The sequence below is a fragment of the Haliotis rufescens genome, unplaced genomic scaffold, assembly GCF_023055435.1.
Source record: "Haliotis rufescens isolate VD_foot unplaced genomic scaffold, xgHalRufe1.0.p SCAF_72, whole genome shotgun sequence".
NCBI classification, from domain to species: domain Eukaryota; kingdom Metazoa; phylum Mollusca; class Gastropoda; order Lepetellida; family Haliotidae; genus Haliotis; species Haliotis rufescens.
This window is the reverse complement of record NW_025964364.1, coordinates 739,168-759,103: the sequence shown is the minus strand read 5'-3', so window position 1 is coordinate 759,103 and position 19,936 is coordinate 739,168.

Below are 19,936 nucleotides of genomic sequence, written 5' to 3'. Positions count from 1 at the left end.
CAATACCAGAATACGATGAGCTGGAAACCACTACAGAAATCCTATTTTTAGGTTGTTTCAATGCACACCACCCACTGTGGGGCACAAAAAACTATTCAGACAAATATGGAAAACTACTAAATGTCAAGACCACAAGGTATATATTTCTCTTTAGTTGGTTTGATTGCATGTATTAGAGTGTGGCTTGACTGTATATAAGCTGTGAGCTTTAAAGATGTTACATATATATGTAATAATGGAATTGTAAACGGATGTAGGAACATGTATTTTGTAGTGTTTATTCATCGTGAACTAAGATAATGCAATCTTAGAGATCTCACACAAAGTCTTGATATGGCCGTGTTTTGGCAGTCTGTGTTGTATGGAAAACCACCACCATAATATCATTATGTACATTTACTTTTGATATTGCCATTGGTTATTCTAAGTAGTTCTTGCTCAATGTATGTTGAATGACCATGTGTAGTTATTCTGAGCATGCTCCCAAGCTCATCTGTATGTTGAATAACTATGGGTGTACCGTTCTGAGTATATAATTCTCGATGTTGTTGGTTGGTTTGTTGTTTGACGTCGCACTCAGCAATTTTCCAGCTATATGGCGGCGGTCTGTAAATAATCGAGTCTGGACTAGACAATCCAGTGATTAATGTCATGAGCATCGCTCCACGCAATTGGGATCGATGACATGCATCAACCATTCTCGATGTCAGGTGAATGGTTACTGGCATATAAACGTACGCGTATACGTTTGATATATGGTGTCCGGGAACTCCGAGGGGGCACCAGTACGATGTGCGAGGCAGTGTCCTTCATGTTTGATATATGGTGTCCGGGAACTCCGAGGGGCACCTGTACGATGTGCGAGGCAGTGTCCTTCATGTTAAGGAAGCCTGATCCCAGGGCGACAGATGGTCACGGAATAAGACGTGTGCGAGGCTCGTGTGGCTATGGACTGTGTAAAGTGTTTGTACATATATTGTATATTGCATTGTATCGATTGTTGACATGGATGTTTTGATGCCTTAAGATGTTCAAGTAATGAGGTCTTAATGTTTTGATATTCTGATATTGATGCAATGATATAGTGATGTATTAGTTGGGATTTAGTAGTATCAGTGCAATATTAGTGTATTTCTTAGTAGGGTTGAGTAACCACAAGTATTTGGAAAATGTATGTTAGAGGGACAGTGTGTGTGTGTGTGTGTGTGTGTGTGTCTGTGTGTGTCTCTGTGTGTGTGTGTGTGTGTGTGTGTGGTGTTCAAAGGGTGAAAGTGGAAGGCAGCTGAATGGGTGTGAGTATGTAGGTTACGTCATCAGTATAATTCTTAACTATTCTTCAATAAATGTATTTTTAATCCATATTGAGTTGTGTTATTACTCCGTGTTACACTGAACGACTGCAAAATACTTATCTACTTCAACTTATAATTTACACACCAAATTTAGCTGGGCCGTTCGTTCCGACACCTGGGGTAACGCAACAGCCTCTTTAAAATTTCTATTCCAATTTTCCAAATTCAACCCCCGAAACCCAAACCCTACTGTAGATAATACCCAGCAAATAATATTCAACTTCAAGAAGACAGACTGCATCCATGACATACAAAATCTTGACGTTTTCAATACAAATTTCACTACCACAATCCATGACATAGCAACCAAATTAAACCCAGCAGACACCCGTGCCATGGTAGAGCTCAAAAATTATTAAATCAAGAAAAAGGAAAAAAGCACCGGTTTGAAGACATGTTAAGCTTGAACAGATAGCGGGAACGCACCTTGCTTCGCGGAGAAAAGTACGAAATGGCACGTGCTCGGAGAGCACGTGCAAAACGAAGAAAATCTGACTTACTTGAATTAAGTTCACTTGGTTTTGAGATGTCATCGCGTAAGGACGTACATTGAACAATTTCGTTTTATAACTTGTAAAGATAGGACGTAGTAGAACGTGTTGGTTACTATAGGGTGTCGCAATAGGACGCAACAATGCTAGCCAAAATGTCGCTAGACTGATGATTGATAGCAATAGATTTGAGAATCTTATTTCGTTAATTTTGTAACATTTACATTTCTTCATCTTTTTTAAGAGATTCACGATCAGTTCCCCGAATTTATTATCTGATTTATTTCACCATATCAAGAGAGTCACGTTTAGTTCCCCGCATACAACGGTGAGGGAATTCACATTTTTGTTAATAGTTAATATTCCACTGCGCAACAAGCAGTAAATAAAGCTATGCGTGACATTACTGAACTCCCAAGGGCAAGAAAACTAAGAAATTCTACAAAAGAACTCATAAGAGCAGCCAAAATAAAACATGAGGAAACTTTCACCAGTACTTTGAGAATGGGCAAACAAATTACAAAACTTTATGGAAAAAATTCAAAGCTAGGAAAGGAACTTCCAAAACATTTTCAGCCCCTGTAAATAATCGAGTCTGGACTGACAATCCAGTGATTGATATCATGAGCATCGATCAACGCAATTGAGATCGATGCCCGTGCATCAACCAAGTCAGCAAGCCTGACCACCCGATCCCGTTAGTCGCTTTTTACGGCAAGCATGGGTTGCTGAAGACCTATTCTATCCCGGATCTTCACGTGTCTAAGCGATGTAAAATTATAACTCACTCACCATAAAACAACCCCACCAACTGAACCCCACTCGGACACAAATAAAACTCAATTTTAAAAAAGCAAACTGGCAACTATTTATCAAACAGACACAGCCTAAATCCATGACACAAACATTTAATATAAACGTAACTATTCTGGAGAACTGTGGTCAGGAACTTGGAATGCTCGCACTTGTTTGAGTTTGTGAAAACTGGAAGCACTCGTATGAACGCAGGATGTGGTAGCGCGTGGGGTACGTGAAGTTGACAACGTATTCCGAAAGCTTATGTCCGAGGACAACCACTTTGAAAAACACTGCGTAACTGTAGCAGAATGTAAAATAGTATGTATTTTAACTTACATATTTTAAACTTAGGTAAATAATTGAGTTAAGTTTGGTAATAGGTCCTTAAGCTAACCTGAGCACTCTCTACTAATCCTCAGGTAAAGTACGGGGTATAGTTATGTAATGTCTTTAGTGATCTGGTCCAGCCACAGCTTGGCCAGTGATTGCCTTTTCTATTGTTTCTGTAGCATGTGACCAGGTTTTTAGCTTTAAACACTTCAATATTTCTCTTCTCTGGTCACTGCTGCGTTACAACTCTGCATGATTCACTGCACTGCACTGCACTGATTGGGGCATAGAGGCACATATAAAGCCATACTGTTGGCACTGACGTGATGAGCCTGCGTCCCTGAGACCAGGGAATTATCATCCATAGCCATATTGTGGTGGGATCTCCATATCCCTGATATGAACAGACCGAATAAATCCCATGAACCCCCAAACAAGTATTCGTCGTCATTACCTAGACGTTATACCGCTGTAACATAACCAATGGCAGCTGAGCGTGGATGTGACAGTTTATAGTAGTGTCATAGCATAGGGAGCAATGTGCACGTCAGGTTTTTTTTGCTTGTTTGTTGTTTAACGCCGCACTAAGCAAAATTCCAGCTATACGACGGCCGTCTGTAAATGATCGAGTCTGGACCAGACAATCCAGTGATTAATATCATGATCATCGATCCACGCAGTTGGGATCGATGACATGCGTCAACCATGTCAGCGAGCCTGACCACCCGATCCCGTGAGTCGCCTCTTACGACAAGCATAGTCGCCTTTTACGGCAAGCGTGGGTTGCTGAAGAACTGTTCATCCCCGGATGTTCACGGGCCTGTGTGATTTCAATGCACACCACCCACTGTGGGACCTAAAAACTATTCGGACAAATATGGAAAACAATTAACTGACTGGATGGACATGAATAATTCTATTTGTTTAAATAATATTCAGCTCACTAGATTTCCTGCTCACCACCTTCCAACCCCAACGGCAGTAGACCTAACCATATATACTACTAACTTCAACCGAAAACATTCAAAACCTAGGGCAGCAATCACTACCCATTAAAGACATTCTGTCAATTATCATCAAATTTTACAAATTCAACTCTCCAAACCCTTCTTAAGATAATAAACAGCAAACTAAAGTCAATTTCAAACTTAAAAAAATAAACATGAAATGACAAACAACCTTGACAATGACATCTTCATTATAAACTTCCCAAACACCATAAACGACATAGCATCTCTCTCTCTCTTCCCCCCCCCCCCCCCCCCAAAATCAAAAATAAACCCAGTACACACATCTGTCCCCATGGTGGAGCTCAGAAACCATTAAAACACAGATAAACGTGGGGGTCTGCAGTCTGGTAGTTTCAGGGTTCGCACAGACTTGAAAAGTGCTTGAATTTCAGCGTTTCAAATGCCTTCAAAGTCCTTTTTTTACAAATTTAACCAAAAGTGCTTGAAAAGTACTTATTTTTAGCCGAAGGTACTTGAAAAGTCCTTGAATTTCGTTATGAGTCCAAATTCAGAACAAAGTCTCATAATTCATATATTCAAGACATAAATCATGCGTCACGTTTCTAACAATTAACTTCCGTGTGTTGTCATTCGAAAGCTCTAATCGAAAACAGGTTGTCCGGTTTTCGATATGTTTTGGAGCGGTTTCGAACATCATACGTTTTCTATCACGAATACTTGCACTATAACGTGGGGTGTGGCGTCACACAGAAATTGTAAATACTCAGATGATGGCTTGTTTTAAGATAAAGTTGTCTTTTAGCCTATAAGTAAATGAAATGTTTTACAGTTGTTCACGTGATTAGCGAGAAAACTATGAATGTTTCTTCAGCGTTCGAAAACCCATAGTACGGGGATATATATTGTATTAATGTCTTATGTTTGCAATGGAGTTTTTATTTCAACAAAAGGTAAGTACAAGGTAAGTTTTTTTCAATATGCTTCAACATGGGGAAAGGGTCAGACATTGCAAGCTTGTGACAGTTGTCCTTGTGTCTGAGGGGGGGGGGGGGGGGGGGGGGGGGGAGTTTATGGCAGTATTGATCAAAGACCTGGCGGGTAGCCAGGTGCGCGGAAGCTATGCCCGATTTTTTAAAAGTACTGATTTAACTTCGAAAATTTTCTGCATCCACCATCTTTGTTTATTTGACTTATTGAGTTGACTTTCGCCATTGACTTATTACATTTCTTGGTGTAAATGCTGTACAAACTGCATGAAATTGCTTAAAATGCAATCAAATGTTTAAAAACAATTCTGTGGGGAAACCTGCTCACATCCGTGAGTGAACATGATGAAACATCAAATGGTATAATCAAATTATAGTTATTGGTTATGAAGCTTATAATTTAAAACGATTTGTTAATTTATTAATTGTACTCAAGTGTGGACATGATTATCGTTTATAAGCATAGCACAGCAATGTGACTGTCATTCCAAATGAATATATTTTTACAAACATGCTTTGATTTACATTTCGTTTTAAAATGTAAGTGAAGATGATAGATTATTTATTTGATCATGATGTGTGTAATATTTTTAACATATTGTTCACGACACGTCATCAAACACTTCTGGGATCATGCCTGTGGTTTTCAATTGGTCCATAACTTCAGGTTTGAAATGGGTAACAAGATCGGCTGCTGTTGAGTGACCTAAATAGGAAGAATAATAAAAATAAATATGATAATCGTGACCTTTCTAAACATTGTATTTGTACTGTGTATTTCTGTGTATTTGAAACAACAGTGACATTTCTGAACATTAAACATTTATATGAAGTGGATTGCCGAGGTTTGTACTTTGTTATTTTTAATTGAATATGCACCTTTAAAATTGTAAGGTTTTTTTAAAAATGGTCCTTGAAATGTTGTCCAATGTCCTTGAAAAGTGCTTGAGGTCAGTGCCTGTATGAACCCTGAGTTCGATGCCGCCAAAAAAGAGGCGGTATCGGAATTTGGAACACGCCCTTGAAAGAGAGAAGCGACTTCTGACTACAAATCAGAAATCCAGATACCAGTACCATGACGCAGTGTCGCATCTGGTTGGTTTGTGAATGTATGTACAGAAATCATATTATATATCGAATAAATAAAGAAACTTTTTTGTAATACAATGGGAAAAGCATTACTGGTGATACTATTGTATTGTATTTTTTTTGCATTTTTATCTAATAAAAGTATAATTTGAAATATATACAAATGTAGTTTGTATATGTGATATTCCGCAATTTGTATATGGATATACTTGAATCTTTATTTTTAAAACAATATCAATGGAAATAAAATGTTGAGCAAAAACACTTTCTTAGTTTCTATGACTGAGGCCGGACTACTGGGGACAGACTAATAATTGAGACGACCCCTCGTCTTAATAAACACACATGGTGGTGATTAACTGTTTGCCGGCTGCCGGACAAGTATGATATCACCTTAAACGTCACCTTTTGGCAAGGAAACTAAGGATCTCCACAAAAGAGCTCAATCCCGAAGGACACACAGCAAATCAAAACACCTGTCCCACCAAACAACAACACATACTCAAACTAAACAAAAACATTATACAAACAGACCTACCAAAACCCGCCCGCCACCATCTCATTACACAATATCAGCTTGGTTGACTGTTTCATCCCCCTAACCGATTAAACACTTGATTCTTCAATAATCTCTTTCCAAGTTCCAACCCTTCCCCAATTCAAAAACAGAAAAACTAACCAACCCACCAAAATCCAAAATCTCAGAACAGCACAATCAGCAACTTTCACACCACAAAGAGTTCAATGACACGAACAAAATAATAGAATTCATAGCAGCTACCCTTCTCATGAAACTGGAACTTGGGGCACTCATCTCCCAAAATAAAATTCAACCCCCACCCCCATCATCGGATAAGTAACCCGCATATCCTCTAAAAATGCCTTCAAAATTCCAGGCATCTTTTACTTTCAGAAAGACAGACCCCGCCCAACTAACACTCCGGTCCCTATATACATTCACTCGATTATGACATTATCATTCCGTCCCCCCCCCCCCCCCCCCCCCCCCCCCCCAACCTAGAAGTCCTGGCAATAAATACCATCACTGAAAAACACAAATTATAAGTAACAAACTACATCAACCCAAACACTATTCTCCTCGGAGACAACAACTCCCACCATCCTCAATGGGGCACCAAACACTATCCTGATACACATGGCAGATTACTGGTAGAATGGCTTGACAGCAACAATATAATAACGCTTTACGACAATCAACCAACACGTTACCCAACTCACTGTCTTCTAAATCCAACAGTAATGGATGTCACTAACTAGAGCAAACCTTTCCAAAAACAACATGCTGGGAAGTTCATAACGACACCTGGGGCAGCGACCACAGCCCCATAAAGATCTCAAGTAATATAGGAACCAAATCTATCCCAAGAAATGACCAATCCTCAGGCACCACCCAGCAAATAAATTTCAATTTCAAAAAGGCAAACTGGCAACTGTATAAAATACTGTGCAACCAAATCGACACATCAAAGATACATAACGTGGATATAGACATCAAATGCATACCAACCTGCCAAAATAACCATACACATAACCCAGTTCCTTGGTGGAGCACAAAAAAAATAAAAATAAAAAATGCCACAAAACAAAGAAATAAGGCCATCAATAAATCAAAGAGACCGTTCCAAATTACTTTTATTCATAAAAATCGGAAATAAAACCGAACAACTCGTTACGGCAGCAAAAAATCACTGGCAGTCTTTCTGTAATACCTTAGGGATTTGCAAACAAACTCGGAAACTGTGGAAATGTTCATAAAAGTAACTCAAACAAAGCTTTTGGCCCAAAATTAATAACCTTACCACAAATAAACAAAAAGCTGATGCATTTTGCTGCCCACTTTTCGTAAACAAGCAGCTCCACCAAGTCAGCGAGCCTGACCACCTGACCCCGATTGTCGCCTCTTACAACAAGCATAGTCGCCTGTTACAGCAAGAATGGGTTGCTGATGATCTATTTTGACCTGGTTTGTTGGTTAACGCACAGTGGGTGTAGTGCATTGAAATCACACAGGCCCGTGAACATCCGGGGAAGAACAGTTCTTCAGCAACCCCAGCTTGCCGTAAAAGGCGACAAACGGGATCGGGTTGTCAGGCTCACGGACTTGGTTGAAGCATGTCATCGATCCCAATTGCGTGCGTGGATCGATGCTCATGACATTTATCACTGGATTGTCTGGTCCAGACTCGATTTATTTACAGACCGCCGTCACAAAGCTGGAATATTGCTGAGTGCGGCGTTAAACAACAAAGCAACCAACCAATGCTTATTTTGTTGAATGGGATGGACTCTGGTCATCGTTAAGGTTGGTTGGTTTGTTGTTTAACGCCGCACTTAGCAATATTCCAGCTATATGACGGCGGTCTGTAAATAATTGAATCTGGACCAGACAACCCAGTGATTTATGAATATAACCCGGATCTTCATACAAAACAACTATGCAACCCAAATTAAAATGGCATATCAAACCACAATAAACTAAACTCATTACTATCTAGGTATCCTAGGTACCAGGACTGGTACTGCACACAACCATAGATTACTGATGACAGGCCTATTATCACTCTAGCCCCAATAAGTGGACAAAATAAACAACAAAATATGCTAATGTAAAACAATTGAAAAATTGCTCTCTACTTAATCCAACTATATATACTTCTACAAACCCACAACCTCACTCCCACCACTACAACACGATATACACAAGACCCCCTCCTGATGCAGATACCAGATTTCAGGACATACAAGCCCAACCCAACATCTCAAAACAAAACAAACAGCACTAATACACACATGCAAACTTGCACACAGCATCAAAATTTGCAACATCAAACCCATCACCCGACCTAATCTTCAAATCATCTAAGGCCGAGATAAAATCTTAAATCAAAACATCAAAATATAAATTATAATATTTTTTTTAAATAATTCCATCTGAATGAAAACACTATTCACTAAACCTACATATAAATGTCAGAACTTTAACCTTTCGACCCTTCACGACAAACTCATATCTTGTACAATCAGTTGCAACACAAGACATTTAAATTACACAGTATTCGGACAAATGGTAGATGAGCCACTGAATATTTAAATCATGTTTGTAATAAATGTCCTTTCTACATCACCTTTCACAATCAAAACAACATTTCTCTACTTTTCAGCCATTACAATCCCACCTCAGCCTTCAACGCAATTATACAATTCATTCTAAACACTAACCTCACATAAAAAATTCACACTTAGGATCGGGATCAAAATTCCCAGCGGCGATTTTTCTTCTACAACGTCCGCGCGCCAAATTGCTCTTATCCATACAACTAAAGCAGAACTTCAATTATCCAGCCCAGCCACAAATGTCAAGGACATGCACCAAGCAGGCTGCAACAAACACCCGCCTTTCCTCGCCTTATATACATTTATAATTTTATGTCTATTAGAGTAGGTTACTTTAATCCCCATAAAAATGTAATTACAGTTTTTCGGGCATGGTGGTTTATCGCAATAAAACATATTTTTATCTATTAAATCCCACCGACTTGTGAAGTCGACATTAAACTCAATCAGAGAGCGAGGATCACGCAACGTGACCAACCAACCACAAGCGCTCTCGATGCCTCCTGAACACACCAAAGCTCTCCAAGCGTTCCGGGTTGGGGACTTCTCCCACGACACAAGTTGAAGCACCAAGATTACAACCATCTCCATTCCCTTTGACATAAATAAAAAGGCGAGGCCCCAGGGTAAAGCCACGGCTCCTCTGGTTGAAAAGGCCACGGAAAGAGGAAAAGGAGAGACTTCTCACCCAACGCCGCCTCCTGCCCGGCTCCTACCACCACCTCGACCCATTCGGAGGACAGCATAGGTTTACTGTCTGCAGCCTTGCGGGGACAGGTTTACTGTCTGCAGCCCAGCGGGGACAGGTTTACTGTCTGCAGTCTTGCGGGGACAGGTTTACTGTCTTGACCTAAACAGGTTATTTGTTGGTTCAATATGTTCAGTAAAATCCTGCCACATTAGTTATGTTTGGGCGACAAATGGACCCCCAGCAGACAAATTGACAAACCCTTTCCTTATCCATAAGAACCCTAAGGTCAGACAAAGTCGATTTTACGATTCCGACAATATCATGAGCATGTGTTCATGAATCACTATAAAAACTGTTGATACCAGATGCTTGCCAAAAGGTGATTATATCGTTCCCCATCTTTGGCACAGTGGAAGGAAAGTCAAGTGTTCACCTGAAACATGGAGGCAATGAAACATGTGGTACAAGTCTAAATGAGGAGTGGCATCGGACATCGCTCTTGTCACTGATGTAAGTTTGAAAATGCCCTCCACATGTCTACCATCAAACATTTTGAAAGCTTTACGGGGGGCCTTGAATGTTACCTTGATCAAACAACTATTTATCAAACACCATTGAGCAAGAGTCGCATGCCGCCCTTTGAAATATTCGTGGAAAGAGCATGCTCAGTTGTACCTCAAGAGTTGTGACATGTAGAAACTAAAGGCTGGAGCTGTTGGAATAGAACTAGACATAAAGGGAAAGTTGACAATTGGAAAGTTGAAGTCACACCTCTTGTCATGCAGTCTTGTTGATAGCTCTTTGTCACTGAATTTTTATGCATGCATCTAAAGATGAAACCAGACAAGGTAGTCTGACTGGTCGCTTTTTCCTACTTCAGGTGGGTTAATCAATGGAAGGGAATAGGCTGTTTGAGAAATCGTTATAACATTGTGTATTAAATTTGGATTTAAATTAAGATGCACAAACCCCGATCATGTGTGTCATAATACTAATGGGGAAAAACTGCTTCATATAAAGTTCAATAAATACACATTAATCCTGAAATTAAGTAATGCAGGTTTGAATACATATTCATAAAGACATCTCTTCGATTTTGTGGTTGTGATTCACAAGTTACACGTGCACGATTTGAATGTTTGCGTGTTTGTTGCGAGCATGATTTTGTTACGTGTTTTCTTAATGTGAACACACAATGATTTGTGCTCATATAAACTCTCGTGTTTGATAGTAAAAAACGCTCACGCAATGCCACGGCTTGCTGCAAAGCGACGTCTACGTGCCGTGGTGATGCTGCAAACAGGAATGGCCCAAAACGAGTCCTGTCCACGTGTGGCGTCACCTAAAAAAGATAACGATATTCTCTTTTATCATTTTATTTCTTTCTGGAGTACACAAACAATAATGTTACAGATTATAGTTCACATGCAATCTTATATATATAGTTATAAAATAGATCTACTGATAATAACAAACAAAACAATTCCAGCGTCAGTGTGGCAACACATCTTTGTTGGCTTGTGTAAGTTCGTGGGGTAGATGGTGACAGAGCGACCAAACTTTCATGAACTGTGTGTATTTACATTGTGAATATGTGAATATATTTCTGTCGCTGTAATATACAATGGTTATTTGTTTTGATGTGTTGGACGTTTGGTAGGGAGACGGAAATGTTTGATTTGAACATGTTTTGCTTTGCTACAGTTAAAATATTATTTAAAACATCATTTCCTTTTTCTTGATATCCTAATAAAATTGTCAATTTTGAAAATTCTAGTTCTATTCTAGTGTTGTCTTTGATCCATTTTGCAAGGTTTTTCCAGATATGTTTTACAATTTCACACTCAAAGAACATGTGCAGTAAGGAATGATTTCTCGTTAACAAAAATTATTTTTTATATCCCATTTTGTACTGTAACTCGTTTGTCGGTATGATTCTATGAATAATACTGTATTGGAACCATTTTTGTTTTGAGGACACATCTGTGGGGGCCACGATTAAATATGCAATTCTTTTTCCGTCATGCTAAGGCCAAGATCCAGTTGCCATTTTAGAATGTATTTTTGGGATATCATCTTCAGCAACCCATGCTTGCCGTAAAAGGCGACTAACGGGATCGGGTGGTCAGGCTCGCTGACTTGGTTGAAGCATGGCATCGATCCCAATTGCGCGGATCGATGTTCATGTTATAAATCACTGGATTGTCTGATCCAGACTCGATTATTCACAGACTGCCGTCATATAGCTGGAATATTTCTGAGTGCGGCGTTAAACATTAAACCAAACCAAAACCTAATATATCATAAAATATTCTACATCTCCCACTCTCCAAGCTTTAAAGGAAATATGGTATTAAGGGCAGATGTAACTTAGATGTTAGGGATATATTCTTGAGTGTTTTTTTGCTTTGAAAAGACTAGAATATTCCAGAAAATGTGTTTTACAGCCGTACATCTTTTATAGGTCTCAACGATCTAGAAAATTTCCACTCGTCTACCATTTCATTTATAAGATTAATGCCTTTTCCCGAGTAATGTTTATAAATATAATGTACCCGAGTGTCCCCGATTCTTATATTCGTATTTTGCCATAAAGGTTGTGATAATATATCTTTTTCCTCTTTGATAGAAGTTCCTTTTTTATCTACCAAGAATCCCGATGCACACAGGGCATCTTGCTAGATTACGTTGGTCCTGTCATTAACAACCTTCCCCGAAATATAGAATTGGTTTTTTTGCAGAAAATCACCTTGTGTTGGAGTTATGTTATTAATCAGAAGGGAAGTAAGTTTCTATAAGAAAGGTGTGGATGTGCATGAAACAAACGTTTAATCTAAGATATTCTTTTAGAATTGATTTTTTTTTTACATCAGGCACTCTGATACCTCAATCGTAAGGTTTTATTATAATATTTCTTCTGATTTTGTCTGGTTTATTTTTCCATATAAAACGAAAGCACAGTGATTCGATTTTCTTTCATAAATCTTTCACTTGTATTAGGTAGGGTTGAGAAAATATGGGTTAGTTTTGGTAAAATAAGACTTTAGTGGTGTAATTCTATTTAAGGGGATCGGGTCACGTGGTTACAAAGAGTTCATGATGATTTTTATAGTTTTAAGTTTGTTTATGTAATTTCTTTCTACCATTTCTGCCAAATTGTGAGTAAACATAATACCGAGAAAAGTACAACTTTTTTTTAACAATCTAAATTCGAACTTTTGCGCAAAGTTTTATCCGAGTGGCGTGTGTGCCTATCCACAACACTTTGTTTTGCTTGTGTAAATGTTTAGGCCTAAAAAAGAATGTTTGAAGAGTTGTCATTGTTTTTGGAGACATTTTTCAGTTCAATCTATGCTTGACCTCTCATCAACATTGGTGTTTAGAACAAAAGTTGGTCATCTATATTAAATCTGGAATTGCGATGTTCATCGACACCTGTTTAATATTGTTCTATTGTATTTTTAATTACTTCATTAGTTTCTTTAAACAAACGTTTTGTCGTTCAGCTGGGAATTATTAAACTTCCAATATTCAATAAAAGGTTTGACGAAATCCAATGTATAGAGTGATCTTATCTATACCAACTTTATCTACGGACTTTTCAAGGTCTCTTGTCAACATGCTTTCAGACAGACAAGTTCAAGTTCGTGTGGGTTCAACTCTGTCTGATCATTATAATCAGGGTCAGGGTGTCCCACAGGGCAGTATTTTATATGTTACATTGTTCAGCATAAAAATAAATAGTCCTTCCAAAGTTTTAAACCATTCAATTGATGGATCGCTTTTTGTGGATGATTTTAACATATCATGTCGTGGTAAAAACATGCAGACTATCGAAAGACAATTACAACTGTGTCTAAATAAGATAAATAAAAGGTCGCTGGAAAATGGTTTTAAGTTTTCAAAATCCAAAACAAATTGTAGACATTTTTGTAGGGAAGACAAACCTCATAAAGACCCTGATTTAGTTTGGTATACCATCCAATTAAAGTTGTAAAAGGGGCTAAGTTTCTTTTTTTCTTTTAGTTATCACCATTTTACCTTTTTACCACACATAAAATATTTGAAAAATATATGTCTGAAGGCCCTTGACCTACTGAAAGTAGTTTCAAATTCCAAGTCGGGAAGGGGGTCTGAAAACCCTCCAACTGTACAGAGCAGTTTTTCGCTCTAAACTGGAATATGGCTCCATGATCTATGGTGGAGCCTGCAAAAGCAATCTTAAACTTTGGATTCTATCCATCATCAAGGTCTAAAACTGTCTTTGATCTTTCCGAACTTCTATTGACAGTCTGTACGTCGAGGCTGATGAGGCATCTCTTAAACAACGCCGAATTAAATTATCCTTACGGTACATCTCTAAATTATGTTCTATTAACTCGAATCCAGCATTTGACTGTTTTTAACTCCCTGTACGAAAATCTCTACAATAACAAATCATCGGTTCTCCCTCCACTTGGAATAAGACTGATATTTCTAACGCTAAAATTAGTCTTGAAAATTGAAATCAAAATAATTGAATTATTTAATAAACTTGCTACTGACCATTGTTTCCCAGCCATGTTGGAATCATTGGTAATAATGGCTGATGATGCAGCTAAAGCAGCACTCAACAAATGTGTGATACCACTTTTGCTCTCATACACTGATTACAAGCCAGTGATAAGATCCCATATCAATGATTTGATGCAAAAGAAGTGGGCCGGGACACCCAAGCAGGTATAAATAATTTACATGAAATAAAACCAACTACTGGTTACACCTACTTGGGATGTCAGTCCAGATTTGAGGTCAGGTGAAATTGGGTTTAACGTCCAAGATTATTGCACTTATATAGCGACGTGCATGTACGTGTGTGTGTTCGTGTGGCTGCTTGTACTAGTCCGGACTGATGCCGATTTATAGTGCTAGCTCACTGAGATACCATGCCGCAGTTTAACATGAATACCCCACTCAGACACAGTATACTGACTCCGAGCCGACCAGTCCTTGTTTTAGCCCCTTAATGCCGAGCGCTAGACAGGGTAACAAGTACCATCTTTTAACGTCTTTTGGTATGACGCGGTCGGGGATCGAACCCCGGACCTTCCGCTATCCGGGCGGACGCTCTACCACTAGACCACGGAGGCGGTCAGCCCAGATTTGAAGAGTGAGTGAGTATGGTTTTACGCCGCTTTTAGCAATATTCCAGCAATATCACGGCGGGGGACACCAGAAATAGGCCCAGATTTGAAGAGGTCATAATACGACGATGTCGTACTTGCCATAGCAGGTACACACATGAATATTTATTGAAAGGTGAGGATCCTCCATTTTGTATCCCTTGTGATCAGAGATTCAAAGCCAAGCACGTCCTGCTTGACTGTATTTATTTTGCCATCACAATGGATAAATATTTCAAATCATCATCTATTAAGGATATTTTTAATATCATTAATTCTCGTTTAATCAATGGTGTTTTAAAGGAAATAGAGTTGTTTGAAAAAATTTGATTGTCTATTTTATGATAAAATTACCACCTGAGATAGTTAGTAGCTGTATCCTCGAGTGGGCCTGAAGTACTGTAAAATTATTGTCCTCCTAGGGTACGTAAGTTCCACATCTTTCTCAGTAAATTTAGAACTACCACGTTTTTAATCGTAGAATATTGTCATTTTAAGATGTCAGGCTAACTTTGCCAATAATCGACAGCACTTGAAGGGATGGTGTAAATCCTGATCTACCTTCAGTGGCTGGCGATCTATAGCCCGTTTTTATCAACCTATTGTTATGTATAGTGCTATCCTTTTTATGATTCCATACCAGTTTTATATCTTTTTCTGTGATACGTCTAGTTATTTTACTGTCCGTTGGCAGGTTTTATATACGTTTAATTGTATTTATTGTGTTTAACCCTTGATAGTCACGATATGGCTAAAATATTGCCGATGTGACTTAAAATTTTAACTCACTCTCACTCCCACTCACTTTAGTCAACAAGAAGTAATTTAATCTGGCTTGCTTTATGGGTTCGGTTTGTCTCCACGTATCTCGTCTGGATTCATATCTCTCCAAGGGCCAAAAAAGGATTGTTCATCCATGAATTCTTAAACAATATGTCTGGCGTTTGGGTTGTCTACGTCTTTATAGTTATACAGACAAGTGTCTGGGTTGTCTACGTCTTTATAGTTATACAGATAAGTGTATGGGTTTTCTACGTCTTTATAGTTATACAGATAAGTGTATGGGTTGTCTACGTCTTTATAGTTATACAGACAAGTGTATGGGTTGTCTACGTCTTTATAGTTATACAGATAAGTGTATGGGTTGTCTACGTCTTTATAGTTATACAGACAAGCGTCTGGGTTGTCTACGTCTTTATAGTTATACAGACAAGTGTATGGGTTGTCTACGTCTTTATAGTTATACAGACAAGTGTATGGGTTGTCTACGTCTTTATAGTTATACAGATAAGTGTATGGGTTGTCTACGTCTTTATAGTTATACAGACAAGTGTCTGGGTTGTCTACGTCTTTATAGTTATACAGATAAGTGTATGGGTTGTCTGTGTCTTTATAGTTATACAGATAAGTGTATGGGTTGTCTACGTCTTTATAGTTATACAGACAAGTGTATGGGTTGTCTGCGTCTTTATAGTTATACAGATAAGTGTATGGGTTGTCTGTGTCTTTATAGTTATACAGATAAGTGTATGGGTTGTCTGCGTCTTTATAGTTATACAGATAAGTGTATGGGTTGTCTGCGTCTTTATAGTTATACAGATAAGTGTATGGGTTGTCTACGTCTTTATAGTTATACAGACAAGTGTATGGGTTGTCTACGTCTTTATCGTTATACAGATAAGTGTATGGGTTGTTTGTAGTTATACAGACAAGTGTATGGGTTGTCTACGTCTTTATAGTTATACAGACAAGTGTATGGGTTGTCTACGTCTTTATAGTTATACAGATAAGTGTATGGGTTGTCTACGTCTTTATAGTTATACAGATAAGTGTATGGGTTGTCTACGTCTTTATAGTTATACAGATAAGTGTATGGGTTGTCTACGTCTTTATAGTTATACAGATAAGTGTATGGGTTGTCTACGTCTTTATAGTTATACAGATAAGTGTATGGGTTGTCTACGTCTTTATAGTTATACAGATAAGTGTATGGGTTGTTTGTAGTTATACAGACAAGTGTATGGGTTGTCTACGTCTTTATAGTTATACAGACAAGTGTATGGGTTGTCTACGTCTTTATAGTTATACAGACAAGTGTCTGGGTTGTCTACGTCTTTATAGTTATACAGACAAGTGTATGGGTTGTCTACGTCTTTATAGTTATACAGATAAGTGTATGGGTTGTCTACGTCTTTATAGTTATACAGACAAGTGTATGGGTTGTCTGCGTCTTTATAGTTATACAGATAAGTGTATGGGTTGTCTGCGTCTTTATAGTTATACAGACAAGTGTATGGGTTGTCTACGTCTTTATAGTTATACAGACAAGTGTATGGGTTGTTTGTAGTTATACAGACAAGTGTATGGGTTGTCTACGTCTTTATAGTTATACAGATAAGTGTATGGGTTGTCTACGTCTTTATAGTTATACAGATAAGTGTATGGGTTGTTTGTAGTTATACAAACAAGTGTATGGGTTGTCTACGTCTTTATAGTTATACAGACAAGTGTATGGGTTGTTTGTAGTTATACAAACAAGTGTATGGGTTGTCTACGTCTTTATAGTTATACAGACAAGTGTATGGGTTGTCTGCGTCTTTATAGTTATACAGACAAGTGTATGGGTTGTCTACGTCTTTATAGTTATACAGACAAGTGTATGGGTTGTTTGTAGTTATACAGACAAGTGTATGGGTTGTCTACGTCTTTATAGTTATACAGACAAGTGTATGGGTTGTCTGCGTCTTTATAGTTATACAGACAAGTGTATGGGTTGTCTGCGTCTTTATAGTTATACAGATAAGTGTATGGGTTGTCTACGTCTTTATAGTTATACAGACAAGTGTATGGGTTGTCTACGTCTTTATAGTTATACAGATAAGTGTATGGGTTGTTTGTAGTTATACAGACAAGTGTATGGGTTGTCTACGTCTTTATAGTTATACAGACAAGTGTATGGGTTGTCTACGTCTTTATAGTTATACAGACAAGTGTCTGGGTTGTCTACGTCTTTATAGTTATACAGATAAGTGTATGGGTTGTCTACGTCTTTATAGTTATACAGATAAGTGTATGGGTTGTCTGCGTCTTTATAGTTATACAGTTAAGTGTATGGGTTGTCTGCGTCTTTATAGTTATACAGATAAGTGTATGGGTTGTCTACGTCTTTATAGTTATACAGACAAGTGTATGGGTTGTCTACGTCTTTATAGTTATACAGATAAGTGTATGGGTTGTTTGTAGTTATACAGACAAGTGTATGGGTTGTCTACGTCTTTATAGTTATACAGATAAGTGTATGGGTTGTTTGTAGTTATACAGACAAGTGTATGGGTTGTCTACGTCTTTATAGTTATACAGACAAGTGTATGGGTTGTCTACGTCTTTATAGTTATACAGACAAGTGTATGGGTTGTCTGCGTCTTTATAGTTATACAGATAAGTGTATGGGTTGTCTACGTCTTTATAGTTATACAGACAAGTGTATGGGTTGTCTACGTCTTTATAGTTATACAGATAAGTGTATGGGTTGTCTGCGTCTTTATAGTTATACAGTTAAGTGTATGGGTTGTCTGCGTCTTTATAGTTATACAGATAAGTGTATGGGTTGTCTACGTCTTTATAGTTATACAGACAAGTGTATGGGTTGTCTACGTCTTTATAGTTATACAGATAAGTGTATGGGTTGTTTGTAGTTATACAGACAAGTGTATGGGTTGTCTACGTCTTTATAGTTATACAGATAAGTGTATGGGTTGTTTGTAGTTATACAGACAAGTGTATGGGTTGTCTACGTCTTTATAGTTATACAGACAAGTGTATGGGTTGTCTACGTCTTTATAGTTATACAGACAAGTGTATGGGTTGTCTGCGTCTTTATAGTTATACAGATAAGTGTATGGGTTGTCTACGTCTTTATAGTTATACAGACAAGTGTATGGGTTGCCTACGTCTTTATAGTTATACAGATAAGTGTATGGGTTGTTTGTAGTTATACAGACAAGTGTATGGGTTGTCTACGTCTTTATAGTTATACAGATAAGTGTATGGGTTGTTTGTAGTTATACAAACAAGTGTATGGGTTGTCTACGTCTTTATAGTTATACAGACAAGTGTATGGGTTGTCTGCGTCTTTATAGTTATACAGACAAGTGTATGGGTTGTTTGTAGTTATACAAACAAGTGTATGGGTTGTCTACGTCTTTATAGTTATACAGACAAGTGTATGGGTTGTCTACGTCTTTATAGTTATACAGACAAGTGTATGGGTTGTCTACGTCTTTATAGTTATACAGATTAGTGTATGGGTTGTTTGTAGTTATACAAACAAGTGTATGGGTTGTCTACGTCTTTATAGTTATACAGACAAGTGTATGGGTTGTCTGCGTCTTTATAGTTATACAGACAAGTGTATGGGTTGTCTGCGTCTTTATAGTTATACAGACAAGTGTATGGGTTGTCTACGTCTTTATAGTTATACAGACAAGTGTATGGGTTGTCTGCGTCTTTATAGTTATACAGATAAGTGTATGGGTTGTCTGCGTCTTTATAGTTATACAGATAAGTGTATGGGTTGTCATGTCTTTATAGTTATACAGACAAGTGTATGGGTTGTCTACGTCTTTATAGTTATACAGATAAGTGTATGGGTTGTTTGTAGTTATACAGACAAGTGTATGGGTTGTCTACGTCTTTATAGTTATACAGATAAGTGTATGGGTTGTTTGTAGTTATACAGACAAGTGTATGGGTTGTCTACGTCTTTATAGTTATACAGATAAGTGTATGGGTTGTTTGTAGTTATACAGACAAGTGTATGGGTTGTCTACGTCTTTATAGTTATACAGACAAGTGTATGGGTTGTCTACGTCTTTATAGTTATACAGATAAGTGTATGGGTTGTCTACGTCTTTATAGTTATACAGACAAGT